Source organism: Callithrix jacchus, chromosome 12 (genome assembly GCF_049354715.1).
Source record: "Callithrix jacchus isolate 240 chromosome 12, calJac240_pri, whole genome shotgun sequence".
Taxonomy (NCBI): Eukaryota; Metazoa; Chordata; class Mammalia; order Primates; family Cebidae; genus Callithrix; species Callithrix jacchus.
The window spans coordinates 127,885,007-127,904,319 of NC_133513.1; the positions used below are offsets into that span (position 1 = coordinate 127,885,007).

Here is a 19,313-nt window from a genome sequence, read left to right on the forward strand (position 1 = left end):
GGGGGTGAAGGGATGCTTAGAAACCACCTCTTTGAGGAGGAAGGCAGGACGTTCAATAAGAGCGGGTGGCTACCAAAGAACTAAATTTTAACGCAACAAAGGTGAGTCCATCTCCCCGCAACCACAGGCATCCAACCCAGGAACACCTGGCTCCGCCTGGATGGCTGAGGTGCAGCTGGAGGGGGACTGAAAGGGTCAGACCACGGGGTTGTTTTCCACTTTGGGCTTTTACACAGCAGTTTTGAAGACAAAAGGGCTTTTCAGCTAGGTTTGGTTCACCGTTCCCCTCCTCCCAGGCCCAAGCTTGGTCCCCAATGTCTCCAGCAATGCTTTGGACGTCCCTCACTTTGCTGTTTTTTGGGGGGGCCACTGCCCACCCCTAGGTTGCGTGCTGTCCCTCCTAGAGAGAGGTGGATGGCCATGACATTCCAGGGAGGAAAAAGGGAGGGGCGAAGGGGCAAGACAGCCTTCTAAAGTTTCACCCCAGAAAGGCATCCCACTCGGCCCAGGAGGCGCCCTCAGGCTACAACCTTCCTGTGAGCCTCCTCCCTTTGCCCCGCCCCTCAGCACGGGGGAGGGGCGCTGTGCAGCCGGCGCTCTCTGATTGCCTGCCGCGTCAGGGTTCCACGCCGGGATTGTGCTGTGGGCAGCTGTCGGCGCCTGCGTGCACAACGTGGAGAACCAGCGTTGGGAGTTGCTGGAAGTTGGAGGCGAGGGAGCGGTCACTCGCAATGAGCGCGGGCGGCACTGGGCGCAAGGTGGAGAGCAGTCCCTAGTCTAAGACTTTCCGTCGCCCTCTGGCACCGCCAGTACCACGGACTCCACCCTGCTGCGGCCCCTCGGCGATGCAGTGCAGCTGCCACTCGACCAAGTGGGTTCAGGTACCACGAGGCACCGAGGCGTCGGGCACGCACCCTCGCTGCCCTTTGTGGCCATGGTGCCACCAGACCGGGGGCCTGGGAGAGGGGTGGGGACTGGGGCCCGCCACTGCTGGAAGGGAGGGGAAGACAAGCCTGTCCCAGTGACCTCTAACTTCCGCTGGCCTCCTCTCTGCCTCCATGCCTCTGGGGCATGCGCCCCAGACCCCCATCCGTCGCCCAGGGCCGGGGTGATCCAGGGGTCGGTGCTGGCGACAGTCTCGGGGAGGGTCTTCATGTAGACTTGAGGGTGTGCGTGCTGGTCCCTGCCCTCTGCCGCAGTGGGGCTGGGACTCAGCTGTTGGGTCCCTTTGGGTGCACAGGCTGGGATGTAGACGGAGCAGAAGTCTGTGCTCCGGAGAGGCCGGCGTGGTAGTGCCTGCCTGGCAGGTGGCTCTGAACGACCCCCGGAAAGGCTGTGGCGTGGGTCTAGGCGTGAACGGTGCATTAGAGATGGTGTCCATGAGTGCGAGGGGCACAGAGAAGCTTAAGTGCTACTGCACTTTGGGGACAGTTTTCATTGGAGTGTGGTTTAAGGGAGACAGAGGCAACAGTTTCGGGGAAGGCCGAGATTATGAAGAAAAGTGAGAGGGAGTTGCAACCTTGCAGATGGAAGCAGCGACACTTACCTCTTGGCCCAACCCTCAAAAAAGCACTTGGCAGTGTTCAGGAAAGGGTGGCATTTAAATGAGGCCAATTGAGTTTGATGGTTAAAGGGCCTAAGGATTACTGAGAAATCAACAATAATGTGACCAGAAAAGCAGCGCCATTTTTATTCAGCAAAGAAAGCTTGGAAGTATTTTGTTGGGAGAATTCAGCATAAGATTTTAAAAAGTTGTTGATGCTGGGTGTGGGAGGTAGAGTTAGGTGATTGCTCTAGCCCCAAGCTAAAGGTAGTTGACTTTGGAAATTTCGCTTACAATTGTTTGTAGCGTACTTAACCTAGAAGTAAGTGTTTGCACTTTACAAGGGATACTGCTTCACTGTACTTAGCTGGAATGTACACATGTTGTTTATTCTTAAGTGATTTCATTTATAATACAGATTCTCTCTTATCCAGACTGCTTTTCCTAGCAGCAAGCTGGAAACCTGACATTAGTGTACAGGCTGCCCTGTGCTTTACTCTTTTAAATAAACTTATGTGGAACAAGTGTCAAATACAAAATAATTAAATAGAAAAAAATAATTCTGCCTTCTGTTGAAATCTCTTATTGCAGTCATGCCCACCTATCTTTAACAGCAGTTATAATGTGTATCCTGGGAATAAAGTATTGGTAATAAAATTAATCATGTATTTGAAGAAAGTACTGTTTTCTGTTTATTAATAAATTGATCAGAATTTAGTGTTTTTCATCTTCTCAGCACTGTGGGAGATCATCTCTGTTTTCCACCCTGACATGCACTGTAACATGTCACACTCCTGATTTAAATGGGTTGCTGCCAGTTTATTAGAAAATGCAGAATAGGTGTCTGTAAAAAAAACATATTGATGATGAGGAGCAAGGGAGATAGCCATATACATTTACATTTCTTTTAGGGAGACTGGCCTGTGTTCACATTCTCTCTTTCTCTTCCCCCTTTCTTTCCTTTCTCCGAACCCAGTGTCTGCCATAGGCTTACCCCTCCCTCCCATGCCGAACTATTTTCTTTGTTATGCTAATAATACCTTTTTCATAGTAATGAACTCATTTAAACATCTCAGCAACCAGAGAAAGTTCTTTTCAGTACTGAAATAATCAGGAGAATCATGGGAAGGAGACAGGACTTAAAACTTTTTGACATGTCTTTGTTTAGCTGAAGGTCTTGAGTTTGTAGCTTGGGACTACTATCAATTTGTACAGTCATGTATAGCATGACTGTGTAGTACAGTTATGTGCTGCATTGTGCCAGTGAGGTCATCAGAGCTCATATATCATTTTGGTCCCATGGATTATAAGGGAGCTCAAAAATTCCCATATCCTAGTGAAGCTGTAGTATTCATAATTTCTTAGTTGCTCATGTTTTTTGTGGTGATGCTGGTGTAAACAAATTTACTGTGCAGCCAGTCCCTGTAGAAGTATAGCATATGCAATTATGTATAGTACATAATACTTGATAACATTATATACATTATCAGTTTGTGTATTTTCTACCCATTTTATCATTGTTTTAGTGTGTACTTCTGTTGATTTAAAAGAAAATTTAACTATAGAACAGCCTGAGGCAGGTCTTTCAGGAAATATTCCAGAAGAAGGCACTGTCATAATAGCAGGTGAGAGCTACATGCGTGTTGTTACCCCTGAAAACCTTTCAGTACAATGAGATTGGAGGTGGGAGACAGTGATGTGCATGATCTGGACCCTGTGTAGGCCTAGGCTAGTGGGTGTTTGTGTCTTAGTTTTTAAGAAAAAGTTTCAAAATTAAAAATAGAACAAAGCTTATAGAATTAGGATATAAGAAAAGAATATTTTATACAGATGTACAATGTGTGTTTTAAGCTAAGTGCAATTATAGAAGAGTTTAAAATTTGTAAAATAAAAAAAGTTACAGTAAGCCAAGGTTAACTGAAGAAAGAAGAACTTTTCAGTGTAGCCTAAGTGTAAAGTCTTTATAAAGTCAATAGTGGTGTAGAGCAATGTCTTAGACCTTAACATTCATTAACCACCCACTTCCCCACAACAACTTTTAGTCCCGCAGTCTCCATTCATGGGGAGTGCCCTATATAGGTATACCACTTTTTATCTTTTATGCTGTATTTTTACAGTAACTTTTCTATGTTTAGGTACATACATACTATAGTATTCATTAAAGTAAGCTGCTATATAGGTCTGTAACCTAGAAGTAATAGACTGTACCATCTATGTGCATGTGTAGTAGGCTAGACTCTCTAGGTTTGTGTAAGTCCACTGTGATGTCCACAGTGAATTGCCTAATGATGCATTTTTAAGAATGTACTTCCATTATTAAGCAACACGTGAGTATATTTACAGTTTCTATTTGAGCAAGTTTTGAGAATATTTGATTAATACCACATAAGCCTTAACTTTTCATACTGATACTTGTTTCTTTGAAGTAACTAAGAATTGACTTGCTTGTTGATGAAGTTCTTGAAATAACTAAAAACTCATATTGTAAAATTGGATGAATAAAATCATTTAGCTATCATTTTTAAATTGAGCATTTTAGAGAACATGGGACATTTTTATAATGTAAATAGTCCAGGTTGAGAAAAAGCTTAGGAATTTGTTGTAATCAAATAGTGTGAGTCTGCAGGAAAAAGGCAAATCAGGAAATGAAAAGTGCAAAAATACAACATAGAAGTATGTTGATTTGGTGTGTGCAAATTAACAGTGTTTTGAAAAATTAGAAATAGAAGTAGTTGTTTAATGTCAGATGAAGAAAAGGACTTTAGTGTAACAAAAGCAGTTAACTTTTTACTAGAGTAAGTATAGAATTTATGAGATGATAGAAATTATTGGTCCATATGGAATGTAAGAACATGCCTTGTGGGGCCAGGTAGCAGAAGGGAGGAAGTGTTTTGCAGTAAGGCTGAGGCCAGGGAAGGAAAAGGATCAAAAGATCTTGCAATTGACTCCTGCGTTGTTTAATCATTACTGAGAATTCGAGAGTGACCTTGAGGTAGCCATAGTATTTGTTCAGTAGGCCTTAAATCTTAGTAAAAGATCTATTATCAAGTGAGGTGACAACATGCTATAAGATATAAAGTATCTAGCATCTGATGTTTGCCTTTGTAGGCCTTGCTTTTCAGATGATTTTATTTCTAGGGTAATGTTTAGTAGGTGATTTTGATTAAAGGAAAATATGGAGAGAAGGTTTTGAGGAAGGAATTGAACTAAGGGAGAGCTGTGCCATGAAAAGGGCCAGATGTGTGATTTAGAAGACATCAGATATCATCAAGCATGTTTGTGTTCTTTGTTAGTTTCTGATGTGCTGATGTTCAGTTCATCTGAAACTTGAAAAGTAAGGTGAGCTGGCTGAGGTGTCTCAGGCCTGTAATCCCAGCACTTTGGGAGGCTGGGGGAGGCAAATCACCTGAGGTCAGGAGTTCAAGACGAGCCTGACAAAAATGGTGAAACCCCATCTTTACTAGAAATACAAAAATTAGCCGGGCATGGTGGTGCATGCCTGTAATCCCACCTACTCAGGAGGCTGAGGCAGGACAATCACATGAACCCAGGAGGTGGAGGTTGCAGTGAGCAAATTGCATTCCATCCTGGGCAACAGGAGTGAAAATCTGTCTCATGATGGGAGGGGGAAGTAAGGCAGAATGAATCAAGTATTTCATAACGTTTTTGCTGTTTGTGAGCAGATTCCTTTTCTTATAATGTAAATATGTTTGACATTTTTGCATTTTCAATTTCATTTGTGTTTACACTAGTGTATTATGTACGTTAACAGGGAACTGAATTTTTTTCATCTTATTTAGAAAGTAATACATGTTTATGGTATAAAATTTATAAAAGAAAGATGTATAACTATGAAAGTTTGAAAATCACTCATTTTTCTTCACTCCAGGGAAAACTTCTGTTAATTTTTTTTAGAATGTGTGTGTATATTGAAACAGAATTAGAGTCACACTGAATATAAAGTTATTCTAACACAGCCACCATATCATGAGGAATCTCGGGGCACATAAAGATGCCTTGTGTTGGTGCTTGAACCTACAGGCCCAGCTAAAGTCTCAGCCAGCATTTACCATCTGACATGTAAGTGAGTGAGCCTTTAGATAATACCAGTCACTGGCTACTGGCAAAGAGAGAAGTAATGAATTGTCCATGCTGATCCATGTCCAAATTGCAGATTCCAGAGCTAATGAAATGTTAGTGTTTTCAGCCACCAAATTCAAGGGTACTTTTTAAGTCATAAGAGTATTCATTTGGTAATCATATATTTTAAAACAGTTGTAATTGAAGTATAACATATATAGAGAAATGCATAGATCTTAAGTGTGCAGTTTAATCAATTTTGAGAAACATGTACATGTATGGAACTCATACTGTGTAACCCTTGTAAAGATGAACATGGTACACCAGAGTAAACAAGGTGTAAGTATTAGATAATGAGTAAAAGAGATTGGGAGGCCTTTGGTTTAAGAAAAATATCATAGGAAGCCATCGAATTTTTAGAAATACACTTTGTGTTTTAAAAGAGTTTTAAATTTACAGAAAGTTGTGAAAATAGTAGAGTTTTCAAAAAGTTACATTCAGTTTTTATCTTGTTAAACTGTTACATTAGTGTGGTCATTTGTCACATTTAGTGAAGTAATATTGATACATTATTATTGACTAAATTCTATACATGATTGATTTCTTTAGTTTTTACTTAAGGTCTCTATCAGTTAGCTGCCATAACAAAATTCCATAGACTGAGTGGATTAAACAAAAGAAATTTGTTTTCACAGATCTGTAGGTGAAAAGTCTGAGATTGGGTGCCAGGATGGTTGGGTTCCAGTGAGGAGTCTCTTCCTCACTTGCACACAGCACAGTCCCCTTTCCTAGGTGTGTTCTCACCAGAAGAGAGAAAGAACAAGCTCTCTGTGTCTCTTTATAAGAGCACTAATCCCATCAGACCAGGGCCCTGCCCTCATGACTTCATCTAATGCTGATTACCTCCCAAACACCCTAGCTCCAGATACTATTACATTCGAGGTTAAAGCTTCAGCATATGAGTATTCTGGGCAGGACACAAACATTCAGTTTATAATAAGGTCCTTTTTGTGTTCCTGGATCTTATACAGGTTACCATATTACATTTAGTTATTGTGTCTCCTTAGCTTTCTTTAGACTGTGGCGGTTTCTCAGACTTTTCTTTCTTTTTTGTTGACCTTGTCAAGTTTGATGACTACTGGTCATGTAGTTTGTAGAATATCCCTCAAGTGGGATTTATCAAATGTGTTGCTCATAATATGTCTGGGTTTATGGATGCCTGGGAGGAGGACCAAAAAGATGAAGTGTCCTTTTCATCACATCATACAAAGGAAAGGGTGTGTACTTTCAATGTGACTGCTCACTGTTGATGTTGATTTGATCACTTGACTGAGATAGTGAAGCAGAATAATTTCCCTGAACGCTTTGCTGGTGGGAACTGGGATGTGGGTGCTGTAAGTAGCACTTAGGCGCTGGCAGGGGCAGACTCCACTCACTAGAACTCCCTGTGCTCAACCCATCGTGGGAGGGAACATGCAGGTAAGCGTGTGCAGGAGCTGGGGTGAGTGCTTTTGGGTGCTGGGAGGAGCAAAACTCTGTGCAGGCCCTGAGGCCCCAGAAGGAGTGTTACAATCTATGCTCTTTTAGCTTCACTACCCATGGACAGTTTAAGTGTTAATAGCTCAGTGGAAGGTAAGTGTGACAGCCTTTGACAGCAACCTGGAAGAGAAATGGCTGTTGGAATATGAGAAGGGGTGGATATGAATGATACTCTTTTTGACTGTGTTAAGTTTCAGATGCTGGCTAGACTTTGAAGTAGAAATGTGAAGAACATTGAAGATGTCAATCTGAAGTTCAGGGAATAGGGCAGGACTCAAGATTCTATTTGGACATTACATATTTTATTTTTAAAGAATTCCATTGTATTTTTCAGAGTAAGAATCTCATCTGATAGAATAAAGTGCCTATGGTACTTTGAGTAGAATGATGAGAAAAATTTTAATCAGAAATTTTTTTTTTCTGAAAGCATTGTGAATAAAAATAAGAGTAAAATATAGGTGATTTTCAGTCAGCCTCAGTGACCTGTCTGTATCTGACCTGAGTCCCAGCTGATATAGCCAGTTGACAACAGAAAATTTAGAATTTGATTTGCATGTTTTAAAACTATTGAGAAGATGAATTAGACATTTTAATTTCTCCCCCCCCATAAGAAACCATGTGGGTATATTGTTGACCCTTACTTTTTATTTCTTCTTAGCGGGAAAGCAGTCAGAAGTGGGAGGCCTTGCAACAAACTGTATACTGTGTAGCCACCAGCTGCTTCTTTCTTGAGGCAGAACACTGGCCCTCAGTGCCTCTTTCTGCTTCTTCTTGTTCAGACAACTGAGGACTGCCCCTGTCCTGTCTGACTCCTCCTGTTGTGGTGAGAAATATAGAAAGGCTGAGGGATTGATATTATTTGGCTCCATATTTTAGAAAGATATTTGGTAGTTACATAAAGTACATCTAGTTTGACCAGTACCACTTATAACTTTAAATTGTGGTACAGAAATTGATCCTTTATTATTTAGAAAATATAAAGTAAAGTTAATAATACTGAGAGAATTCATGATTCTTTCCTTTTGCCTTCCCTGTCCTTTAGTTCTTTATTTATTTTCACAGCTTTTGTACTGGTTCATCTTCCCTTTCCTGGGGAGTTGATTATAAAAATTAGATTTGCAGGAGTTTATCCTTTTAGAGGATGATGAAAACCACTTGTACTTGAACTTAAGGAATTTTTTTTTAAGTTCCCTGTGTACCCTTTTCAGATCACATCCCAGAGAGGAGAGATTTCTGCAATATTGTGTCAACAATTTTCTTTCTTTCTTCAAGTGTTATCCACAAATGTATATATGTATGTGGTAAAAAGCATGAAATTTGCCATATTAACCATCTTTAAGTGGGTAGTTCAGTAGTGATGAGTGTATTCACAACATTGAATACTAGATCTCCACATTTTCATCTTACAGAAATGAAACTGTATATTAATTAATCAACTCTCTCTATTTCCCCCAGGCCCAGCAGCTGGCCTTTTGTTTCTATGGATTTGACTATTCTAGATACTTCCTATAAGTGGAAACTTACAGCATCTGTCTTTTTGTGAGTGGCATATCTGAGTTAGCATGTCTTCAGGGTTCATCCATGTTGTCACATATGTTATATGACTCATAAAAGCCAGAATTTCTTTTCTTTTGAAAAGCTGAATAATGTTCCATTTATAAAGTTCTTAATCTTCATGTGGCTGAATTTATAACATTTATATTTGCAGTGTTTTTATACCTAGTTTAGGAAATTCTTCTGTATCCTAAGATTATAAAGATAGCCTCCTATATTTTTAAGAAATAATTTTTCTTTGTTTTAAAACAAGATTAAATTTACAGGAAGGTTATCAGTACAATTCAGATAACATTTACTAATCCCTGAACCATTTGCTAATCAGTTGCTGACTTGATGACTCATTGCTTCCAAATATTTTAGTGGCATTTTCTAAAGACATTCTTCTGTGTGATATCAAAAAGACCATTAAAATTAGAGAATTAATACATTTCTATCATCACATCTTCAACTTTATTCAAGATTTACTGGTTAACTGATCAAATTCTGTTTAACAACAGGATCTAGTTGGAATTACAGGTTGCATTTGATTCTAAACTCTCCTTAGTCTCGTTACGTCTAGACCACTCCCTTTATTAAATTGAGATGTATTCCTTTCTCTTCTATTTTTCTGGGAGGGATTGTTTAAAACCAGTGTTAATTCTTTCTAAAAAATTTGATAGAATTCTTTAGTAAAGCCATCTAGGCCAAGTTTTTTTTTTTTTTTTTTTTTTGGTGGGGAGGTGGAGGATGGAGTTTTGCTCTTGTTTCCGAGGCTGGAGTGCAATGGTATGACCTTGGCTCATTGCAGCCTCCACCTCCTGGGTTCAAGGATTCTCCTGCCTCTGACTCCTGAGTAGCTGGGATTACAGGCACTCACTACCACGCCCAGCTAATATTTTGTATTTTGAGTAGAGAAGGGTTTCACCATGTTTGTCAGAGTGGTCTTGAATTCCTGACCTCAGGTGATCCACTTACCTCAGCCTCCCAAAGTGCTGGAATTACAGGTGTGAGCCACCGCACCTCACTGGCCTAGAGATGTTTATGGGATTTTAAATTACAAAGTCAGTTTTCTTAACAGTTACAGGGCTATTTAAATTCATGTCGGGTGAGTTGTAGTTTGTGTTTTTTCTGGAATTGGTGCATTTCATCTGAGAAATTCCATTTTAGCTAATCTATGTGCAGCTTTATTCTTCTTTACCTGGTATAGACATATTTTCAATGAAAAGATAATCTAATACATATATTTATAAAAATAAATGCATATTTTATATTTGTGTCATGTAATTTTATATCTGTATTATATATTTTGGATCAAGCTCTAGATGTAGCCAAGATCTCAGGGGCAGGCTATATTCAGCACTGATGGGAGACTCAGTGACCTGTAAAGTTTGTGTGTCTACACACTTCAGAGTTTGTTCTGCATGAGTCTCTGACCATGCAAATAGCTATGCTGATGCTATATTGTGCTGACACGTCATTCCATTTCAGTTTTTTTCCATGACTTATTCAAAATAATGTGACACAGTGCAAATCAGCTTTGCTTAGAGTCTCTGTAGGGGGTGCAGAGAAGTAATTAGGAAATCAGAAATCAGTGTGATCAGTGTTGTGATGAGGAGGCAACAGGTCCTCATAAGAACACAGGGAAGAGGTATCTCTCTTATTCTCTGCATCTCTGGTACCTAGTACAGTACCTTGCACATAGTAGGTTCTCATTAAGTCTTTGTTGAATGAATGAATAAACTCAGAACTGGGTGATCACAAGGTCACTTTTGGAGAGAACTTGTGTCTGAGCCAAGTTAGTGATATCTATGGGCAGTAGATGAGTGGAGGGAATTCTCTCATGTGGATGCAATAATATGCAGTGTTGTAGAAGGACAGAAAGCTTAGCTATCTAAATAGTTGTCTAAAGCTGTCTATTTGCAAGTGGGAAGTGGTTTCCTAAAGTGATTGCAGACTGAGGGCTAAGAAGAAATAACTCTGACCAAAGTATGTATTGGGCAAGGTTAGCTAAGAACCAGAATTGATTTTTATGAATTAGCATTTCTGGTTCTGGCTGTTGTGTTTACCATTACTAGGTTTAGTTTCTAACATGTCTTAAAATAATGCTCTCCAAATGAATAAGAAGTATTTTTTTGTGAAGCATGGTACAGTTTCCTCTGGCTCTTACCTACTAGTCTTATTCATACTATCTTTGCTTTAAAACAATACTTTTTTATGTTCTAAATATACGTGTGATAAATCATGAGTTTACCACTAATAATGGTGGCTCATATTGTTGTGTTCTCATATGCCAGGTATTGAGACACTGCCATGAGTTATTTCATTTAATATGGACAGTGGCCTGTCTGTAAGAAAATCAAACCTAGGGCTCCCATTATACAGAAGTGGCAACTAAGGTTTGGGGAAGTTAAATTTTGTGTTCCTCAGGTCACTCAAGTAAGCCTGGGACTCACATTTGAATCTAAGTCTGTCTGACTTCATTTAACTACTGAGCTATGTGTGCTCTTTCCAATGTTTCATATGTCTTTTTATTTAAAAATTCCCAGAATTTAGTTTTACTTGTGTATATATTCTTAGAAAGTTTATCAGTTAAGTAGGGAAAGAGTTTGTAGTGAAGTAACATATTAAGACCCTCCTAAAAGCAAATTACAGAAACCCACTTTAAACTAGCCAGCATGGCTGGACACAGATGCTCCAACAATAATTACTGTGTTCTTCCTCTCTGTGTCTCCTCCTTTCTCACCTTCCTCTTTCCCCCTCCTTTATCCCACTGCCCCATTCCCTCTCTCATTCTGCTTTTATTAGTGTTAGCCTATTCTCTCTTGTCACAGAAGGAGTCCCAGTTGAAACCAGCTTTACCCATTATCCGAGGAAGAGAAAGCATCTTCTCTGGGAGCTCTGGCAGAAATGCCCTGGGGAATACTCTTGGTCATGGGGACTGGGGGCTGTGAGAGGACTTTGTGAGCCATATGGAATGTAGCTGTTGGGGTGACAACATGTCCATACTTCATCTTGATAAGACATGTTATTTGATGGTTGAAAGCTATGATTATTTAAAGATAATGCACAATATAGTTTAATATCATTATCAAGATATAGTTCACATACCATAGGACTCACCCATTTAAAGTGTACAGTTCAATGGTTTTAATGTAGTCAGAGTTGTAGAGCTATCACCACTGTCTAATCTGAAACATTTCCATCAGAAAAAGAAATTTTGTACCCATTCACAGTCACTCCGTATTTTTCCCAAATTTTTCAGCCTTAAGCAACCACTCATATACTTTCTGTCTCTATAGATTTGCCTATTTTAGATGTTTTATTTAAGTGCAATCAGATGACTTGTGGTCTTTTGTGTCTGACTTCTTTCATTAGCATGTTTTCAAGGTTTATCTATCTTTGCATATCATCATACATTTTTTTATTAATTGTGAAATGTTATTCCATTATATGGGTATACCACATTTTATTTGTCTGTTGTTGATGGACATTTGGGTTGTTTTTATGTTTTTTGCAAGTATGAATAATGCTGCTGTGAACATTTGCGTAGAAGCTTTTGTGTAGATCTGTTTTTACTTCTTCTGTGTGTATACCTAGGAGTGGAATTACTGGTTCATATGATAACTGTAGCTGACATTTTGAGGAACTGTCTTCCAAAGTGACTGTATTATTTTACATTCTCACCAGCAATGTGTGAGGGTTCCAGTTTCTTTACATTCTTTTCAACCGTTACTATCTTTTTGATTATAGGCATCTTGGTGGCTGTGAAGTGGTATAATGCATATTTTATAAAAGACCATTTTGTTTGTTAAATAATGGTCTGTTTACTTGTCATCTTACCTTGTATAGTAGCTTTCCCAGAGGGTTCTGAACCTGCTCCTTCTCAGTCCATCCAGCCAACTAGGTAGGCAGACCATGCTGATCAAAGAATTAAAAGTATATGTTTACTTTTCTTTTTCTTTGTAAATTTTATTATTTACAAATCTAGACAGGGATTATTCTTATTTTTATATTAAGAAACAGGTTATAAATGCCAGAATTTACTTGGTTGAAGATAAAACAGGGATTCATATTTAGGATGTATTAGGTGGTAGAAAGCTGCTTGCTTCAGATCTGCAGTGTCAGCCTACTTTGACATGATAGGTGGCATTCAGATGACACACATTCCCACTCACGTTCACTGTGTTGTATGTAGTTCCTAGCAAACTAGTTGTATCTCTGCTGCTTTTTTCTTAGAAATGTGAGGGCAAGAGTAATGTCTTAGGAATAATCTTGATTATTCATGAATGATTATTCATGAACTTGACTATTGTAATTTTCATTAGTATAAATGACTTGCAGCACACCAAAAACTGAGCTGCTTTTTTATGATTCACAGTGGTTGCTTCTAACTACTTTATTATAGCAACATTCGTTATCAGCCCTGTAGTGCTATTTAACGTTCACCTTGGCATCAGTATAAAATTTGATACTCTCATGCACAGACAGATGGTCTTCCATTGGTGGCTTTCTCCCTAGCCCTAGAGCTGTCTGTGTATCCAGACTCCATATTGAGTCTTGCCTCCTCAGCACAATGTAAGAGAATCTATGTTGATCACACCTTATGGGAAAATCTATGTTGATTTCTTGCCACCCATTTGCCACATATCACTGCATAACTTGAAAGCCAAGAACTTGTGATTTAGAATTGCTGTTCAAATCATGCTTAATATTTTCATGGCATCAAGCAAAAGCAAGAAGAGATTACATATATTAGCAGTATGCTCTAAATGTGGAAGTAATACGGTGAGCTCCATAAGATAAAACAGGAGCTTGCAGCTATTTAACAATACATATTATTTTAAGCTGATAATATACCAGTAATAGGTGCTGGGGGATACAATGAACCAACTGGATAAATATCTCTGTCCTTATAAAATGTACATCCCAGTGATTAATGATTTATGAGATCATTTATAATGTGTAAAAACCAGGTAAAAAATCTTGTGATTTTATTGGTAGCAGTGTCTGAAAGCTTTGAAATTCTAAAAAAGAAAATAAAGAAATTAAAAATGTTTAAATTGGGCCAGGCGCGGTGGCTCACACCTATAATCCCAGCACTTTGGGAGGCCTAGGCTGGTGGATCATGAGGTCAAGAGATCGAGACCATCCTGGTCGTCATAGGTGAAACCCCGTTTCTACTAAAAATACAAAAATTAGCTGGACATGGTGGTGCGTGCCTGTGGTCCCAGCTACTCGGGAGGCCGAGGCAGGATAATTGCCTGAACCCAGAATGCAGAGGTTACCATGAGCCGCGATCATGCCATTGCACTCCAGTCTGGGTAACAACAGTGAAACTCTGTCTCAAAAAAAAAAAAAAGTTTAAATTGGTACATTTACATACTATATTATGTAAGTGACAATTTGCTAAGTATCCCGAAGGTAAGGTATTAGAGATCGCAATTTAATCATTAAAAGTAAATACTTTTTATATTTACCTTATCCTTATCAAAAAGTGTGCTATTGTAGTGACAGGCCATGCAATCTCAAAATCAACAATATTCATGTAAATTGATAAGTTGATATTATATCAAATAGAAATCTCATGATAATGAGGCAGGCCAGTCGTTGAATTTTTCAGTTTTTTTAGAAGCATAATTTGAAGACTTGTAAAATTAATAGGACAGCTGAAATTGAAATTTAGTTTTGAACATCAGACAGGTAATGTACTGATGTAAAAAGATTTAAGGAAGGAGATTTGGAATCTTGTAGAATTAATTGGACAGTTGAAATTGACCTTTTTTTTTTTTTTTGGAGACGAAGTTTCGCTGCTGTTACCCAGACTGGAGTGCAATGGCACTATCTCGGCTCACTGAAACCTCCGCCTCCTCGGTTGAAGCAATTCTCCTGCCTTAGCCTCCCGAGTAGCTGGGACTACAGGCACGCACCACCATGCCCAGCTAATTTTTTGTATTTTTAGTAGAGACGGGGTTTCACCTATGTCGACCAGGATGGTCTCGATCTCTTGACCTCCTGATCCACCCGCCTCGGCCTCCCAAAGGGCTGGGATTATAGGCGTGAGCCACCGCGCCCGGCCTGAAATTGACCTTTATTTTTAAACGTCAGACTGGTAATGTGCTGATGTTGTAAAAATGTTCACACTTAGGTTTGAGTGTGGAAACCCAATCGTCATACTTAGGAATTAAAAAAGAACTAAAATAGACGTAAAAAAAATGCACATGGGTACTTTTTAACCAGTAGTACCAGGCACCCAAAAATTAATGCTTTCAAGATCACAGTTCTTATTTGGGCTAGTGCTTCTGATAGGCATAGCAGGAATGAATGAATGAATTTTATTAACATATATAATAAATAAGTAAAGAACTTTACAAGATAATTTGAGATAGTGATAAGTACCATAACATCAGTAAAATGGGGTCTATGATAAGTGAATTAAATATTTACTTGAATACCTAATACATTTCCAAACTTATTGTGGTCAAAGGGCTCCTGATTCCCCTTACCACCAGCTTCTCACTAGGGGATGCTTCTGTAGATTGCGAGGTTTGGGAAGCTTTTGAAGACGTTATTTGAGTTGAGATATGAATGATGAAGTATCTGTATGCATTCCAGGTATGGAGGTGGCAAAGCATTGGTTTTGGGGTGGAAATGAGTTTAGGGTGTTTGAGACTGTCAGTAGGAAATGTTGGAATGTATCCAGAGAAGAAATAGTAGTAGATGAGGCTAGAGAGGTGGAAAGGGCCTTGATATTTTAGGGTAGAATAAGGAGTTAGGATGTCACTTTAATGATGGCAGCAAGTCTGTAGAGTGTTCTAGGTCTGGGGATTGATGGCCTCATGACTGTGGCTACTGTGTAGTGATGACTGGTAGAGGTAGAAGAGAAAATGGTGACCTTTCAGAGCTGTTGTCTGGGTAAGAAGCCATAGTAGCTGTGTAGATGGAGCCTGGGCCAGCTTTAGCAATGTACTTTGCAGACAGAGCTAAGAACTTAAGTGTGGATTCTATGTGGAAGGCAGGAGATGAGTAGTCAAGAGTTGATTCCTAGGTTTTAGTTGAGCAACTGAATGTATGATGGTTCAATTACTAAGATGGGGAAAATTCGAGAAGTTGGTGGTGAGGGGAATCAGAAGATACCTTTTGGCCACAATTCATTTTAGATACTTATTAGATAGTCAAGTGAGGTGGTTTAGTGGGCAGTGGAATAAATATCTGTAGTTCAGTGGGGAGGTCAAGATTAAAATGACAAAGGTAGGTGTCAGCAACATAGAGCTGACTTCAAAGCCATGAGACTGGATGAACTCCCTACAAGGGAAGGGACTAAGTTTATTTCCTTAAATTGACAAAGTTGGACAGGATGGTGTTTAAGGTCCCATCTTCTTCAAAAAGTTAACTGTTTATTAAATTTCAGAGAGTCTCTGTAAGAAACTTGAAGTGATGGAATTTTTTTTTGTAAAATGCTGTAGCTGCTTTAAAATAATGAAAAGGGTGAATGGGAAGAAATACAGACATTTAAGTATTTGAAATCTGTATTTATTCTGAAATTGCTTGTTTACAAAGCATAATATGTAACTGCGATCAGATATCCTTCTGAAAGTGAAAATAATCTTCATTTTGTAAGGTTTCAGTTAAACCCAACTGGTGGTCAATATGAACTTATTTTTATCAAAACATTTTAAACAGCTTTATTGAGGAGTCAAGTGACACCCAAGCTGCACATATTAGAAGTGTAAAGTTAGATGTTTTCACATAGGTATTCAGCCATAGAGCTGTCACCACTAGAGATAATAGACATACTTATCATCCCAACAGTTTCCATGTACCCTTCAGTACTGTCTCCCTCCTGCCTCTGATCCATAGGCAACCACTGATAAGCTTTTTTGTAACTGTAGATTACTTTTCATTTTCTAACTTATATAAATAGAATCATACAGTAGGTATTCTTTTTTTCTGGCTTTTTTCATTCAACGTGATTATTTTGAGATTCATCCATGGTGTTTTTTTGTGTCAGTAGTTCTTTTTCTTCCATTTGCTAAGTAATATCCTATTGTATGGATATACCAGATGCATTTTTGCAGTCATAATGAAGTTAGACTACCTTCTTTTTTCCCTTCAGTGGGTCTCAGGATTTGCTGGTATTATTTGTAATCCTGAAAATTTGAGACAAGTCTCAGTTAATTTAGAAAGTTTATTTTGCCAAGTTTGAGGATGCACCCTTCTTAGACAGTCTCTGGAAGTCCTGATAACATGTGCCCAGGGTGGTCGGGACACAGCTTAGTTTTATACAGTTTAGGGAGACGTGAGACATCAGCCAACATATGTAAGAAGTACAATGGTTGTGTCCAGAAAGGCAGGACAACGTGAAGCAAAGACAGAAAAAAGACTTGAAGTTGGAAGGAGCTTCTGGGTCACAGATAGGTGAAAGAGAGGAGTGCTTGCATTCTTTGAGTTTTTGATTAGCCTTTTTAAAGGAGGCAATCAGCTATGCATGTATCTCAGTGACAGGCAGGTTATCCCTAAGCAGTTCCCGGCTTGGCTTTTCCCTCTAGCTTAGTGATTTAGGGGCCCCAAGATTTATTTTCCTTTCACACACCAAAGAGACTAAACATGTGAGTACATATACACACAGAGACACATTCCAAACTCTCTTCATAGAAGGGCTTCCTTGTTCTTGTATTCATCCCCTTCATCCTGTTCAGGGATGAGCTTTCTGCTGGCTTTCATTTACCAGAGCAAGCTTGACAGTGCTGTGGATAGGAAGCAGGCCCACCCTTTCTGTGTGTTTGTGTTCTGTGTGATTTTTTTGGGAATGTGTGTATGTTGTTGAGCTTTTTTTTTTTAAATATAGATTGTGTTTATGTCAGGAGGTTGCCTAAAATAAAACTGAAGCTTCATAGTTTAGCCTTTAGTTGTGTTTCATAGTTTAGCAGTTATGGATTCAGTTAATCTAGTACCTCTGATTTCACAAGAGAGTATAATAACCCTTTGCTCAGTTCATAGGAATTTTGTATAGTTGGTTACGAAAGAGATCAAAATGAGACAAACACTCATTCACGTGGTAAGTAGATGCTTACCTTTAATCTCTGTGGTGTCTTGATTAAATCACTTGCTTTCTGCTTCTGTTTCTATGCATTTGGAAAAGTTGACTGCTTTCTTGTTCCCGTGGATGATCTGAGAACACACATGAGTTAATCACCCTCTGGCTGTTTTTAACATCATGAGCTTACATGCAGTTTAAGGATTTCTGGGCTCTCTGTGCTGTTATCTGGGGTTGTCTGAGGAGGAATAGAAGCAGATACGGTAGGATGATGACACAGGTTAGCATGCAAGTGCAGTAAAGAATTCCATTTTGGATGTTTTTAGAATTTTCTGCAGGATGTTCTGTTTTCTAGGTAATTTGTAGATTTTTACACTGCTTTATAAAAAGCTCTTTCCTCAATTGGTAGCTTTGAATTCTTCTTCAGTATTTATGGGAAGTCATATTCTTGATTTAGATGTTCTGCTTTACCTTACCAAAGATGACTCTACCAGTTGTGAAGCCAACAAGGAAGAAGATCTGCTGCTCTGGGTATCTAAGAGATCACTTCATCTTGGTACTTACGAGACTGCCTCATTCTTTGTGATGGCTGTAGAGTATTCACTCCATCAACTGAATGTAACATGTTTTAGTTGTCCCCGCCACTTTTCCTGTTATATCTATGCTGAAGTACATAATACTTACATGCAAATACATTATCTCTCACATTTCCAAATTGTTCTCCATTAACATTTTATCGTTATGTACTTACACCAACAAGGTTTTAGTGTGTCTCTTTCCTTATATACTCAACAATACAGAGTGCTACTAGAGTTTATCTGATTGGCGAAAATGTTATTTTCTTCTGATTTTTAACTTATATATCTCTTATTACAGAGTTTGGGCATCTTTTCATGTGAATGAGTCATTTGTAATTCTTTTTCTGAGGACTCACTGTTCGTATGTGCAACCTATTTCTCTATTATATGGTTATTGTTTTATTGATGATATGTAGGAGCTTTAGATATATTAAGCAAATTAGCTCTTGGCGATATGACTTATACTGTTGCTTTTAAGTCTGTTGTTTGTCCTTCGATGTTGCTTACCGTGTTTTGCCATGAGGGGATTTTTTATATTGATGTAAAGGAATTACATCTAATTTTAAAAATTTGTTTCAAATTTTGTGTTACACTCAAAACATTGCAGATATTACGTTTATCATATTTTGAATACCCGCCTCAGCCTCTCAAAGTGCTAGGATTACAGATCCAACAGTGGCTGGAGCCACTGCACCCAGCTACTCAAGGCAAATATTGAGCCAATGTACTTGGCCATCCAAGGTTTTACCCTGACTAGGGGAGCTCTGAGCACTGGCATCGGAGGGAGCAGTCTCTTGGATGAACTGTGGGATATACACATTTTCTAATGGGCACAGCATTCCAAGGCTTCTCATTCACATCTTCTACAACTCCAAGTCTTGGGATGCCTCAAACCCATACTCTACATGGGCTAGCCTTCATTGAGCAGCTAGTGTGGGGCAGACAGGCCAGGGTGGGCACGCAAGAGGAAGGAGACCCAGACTTTGCCTCAAGGAGATCACAT

General features: G+C 39.1%; 1 long non-coding RNA gene and 1 pseudogene across 1 annotated transcript in view; one reads left to right on the top strand and one right to left on the bottom strand.

Annotated features, from left to right (window-relative positions):
• The first annotated feature begins 602 nt into the window (after positions 1 to 602).
• LOC144578522 (uncharacterized) overlaps positions 603 to 19,313 on the top strand; it is an 87,452-nt gene continuing 68,741 nt past the window's right edge. Inside the window, exon 1 of the long non-coding RNA XR_013524462.1 lies at positions 603 to 871. This is a non-coding gene — a long non-coding RNA (uncharacterized LOC144578522). The remainder of the gene's footprint in view (positions 872 to 19,313) is intronic.
• On the bottom strand, positions 14,798 to 14,891 carry LOC144578829 (small nucleolar RNA U13; annotated as a pseudogene).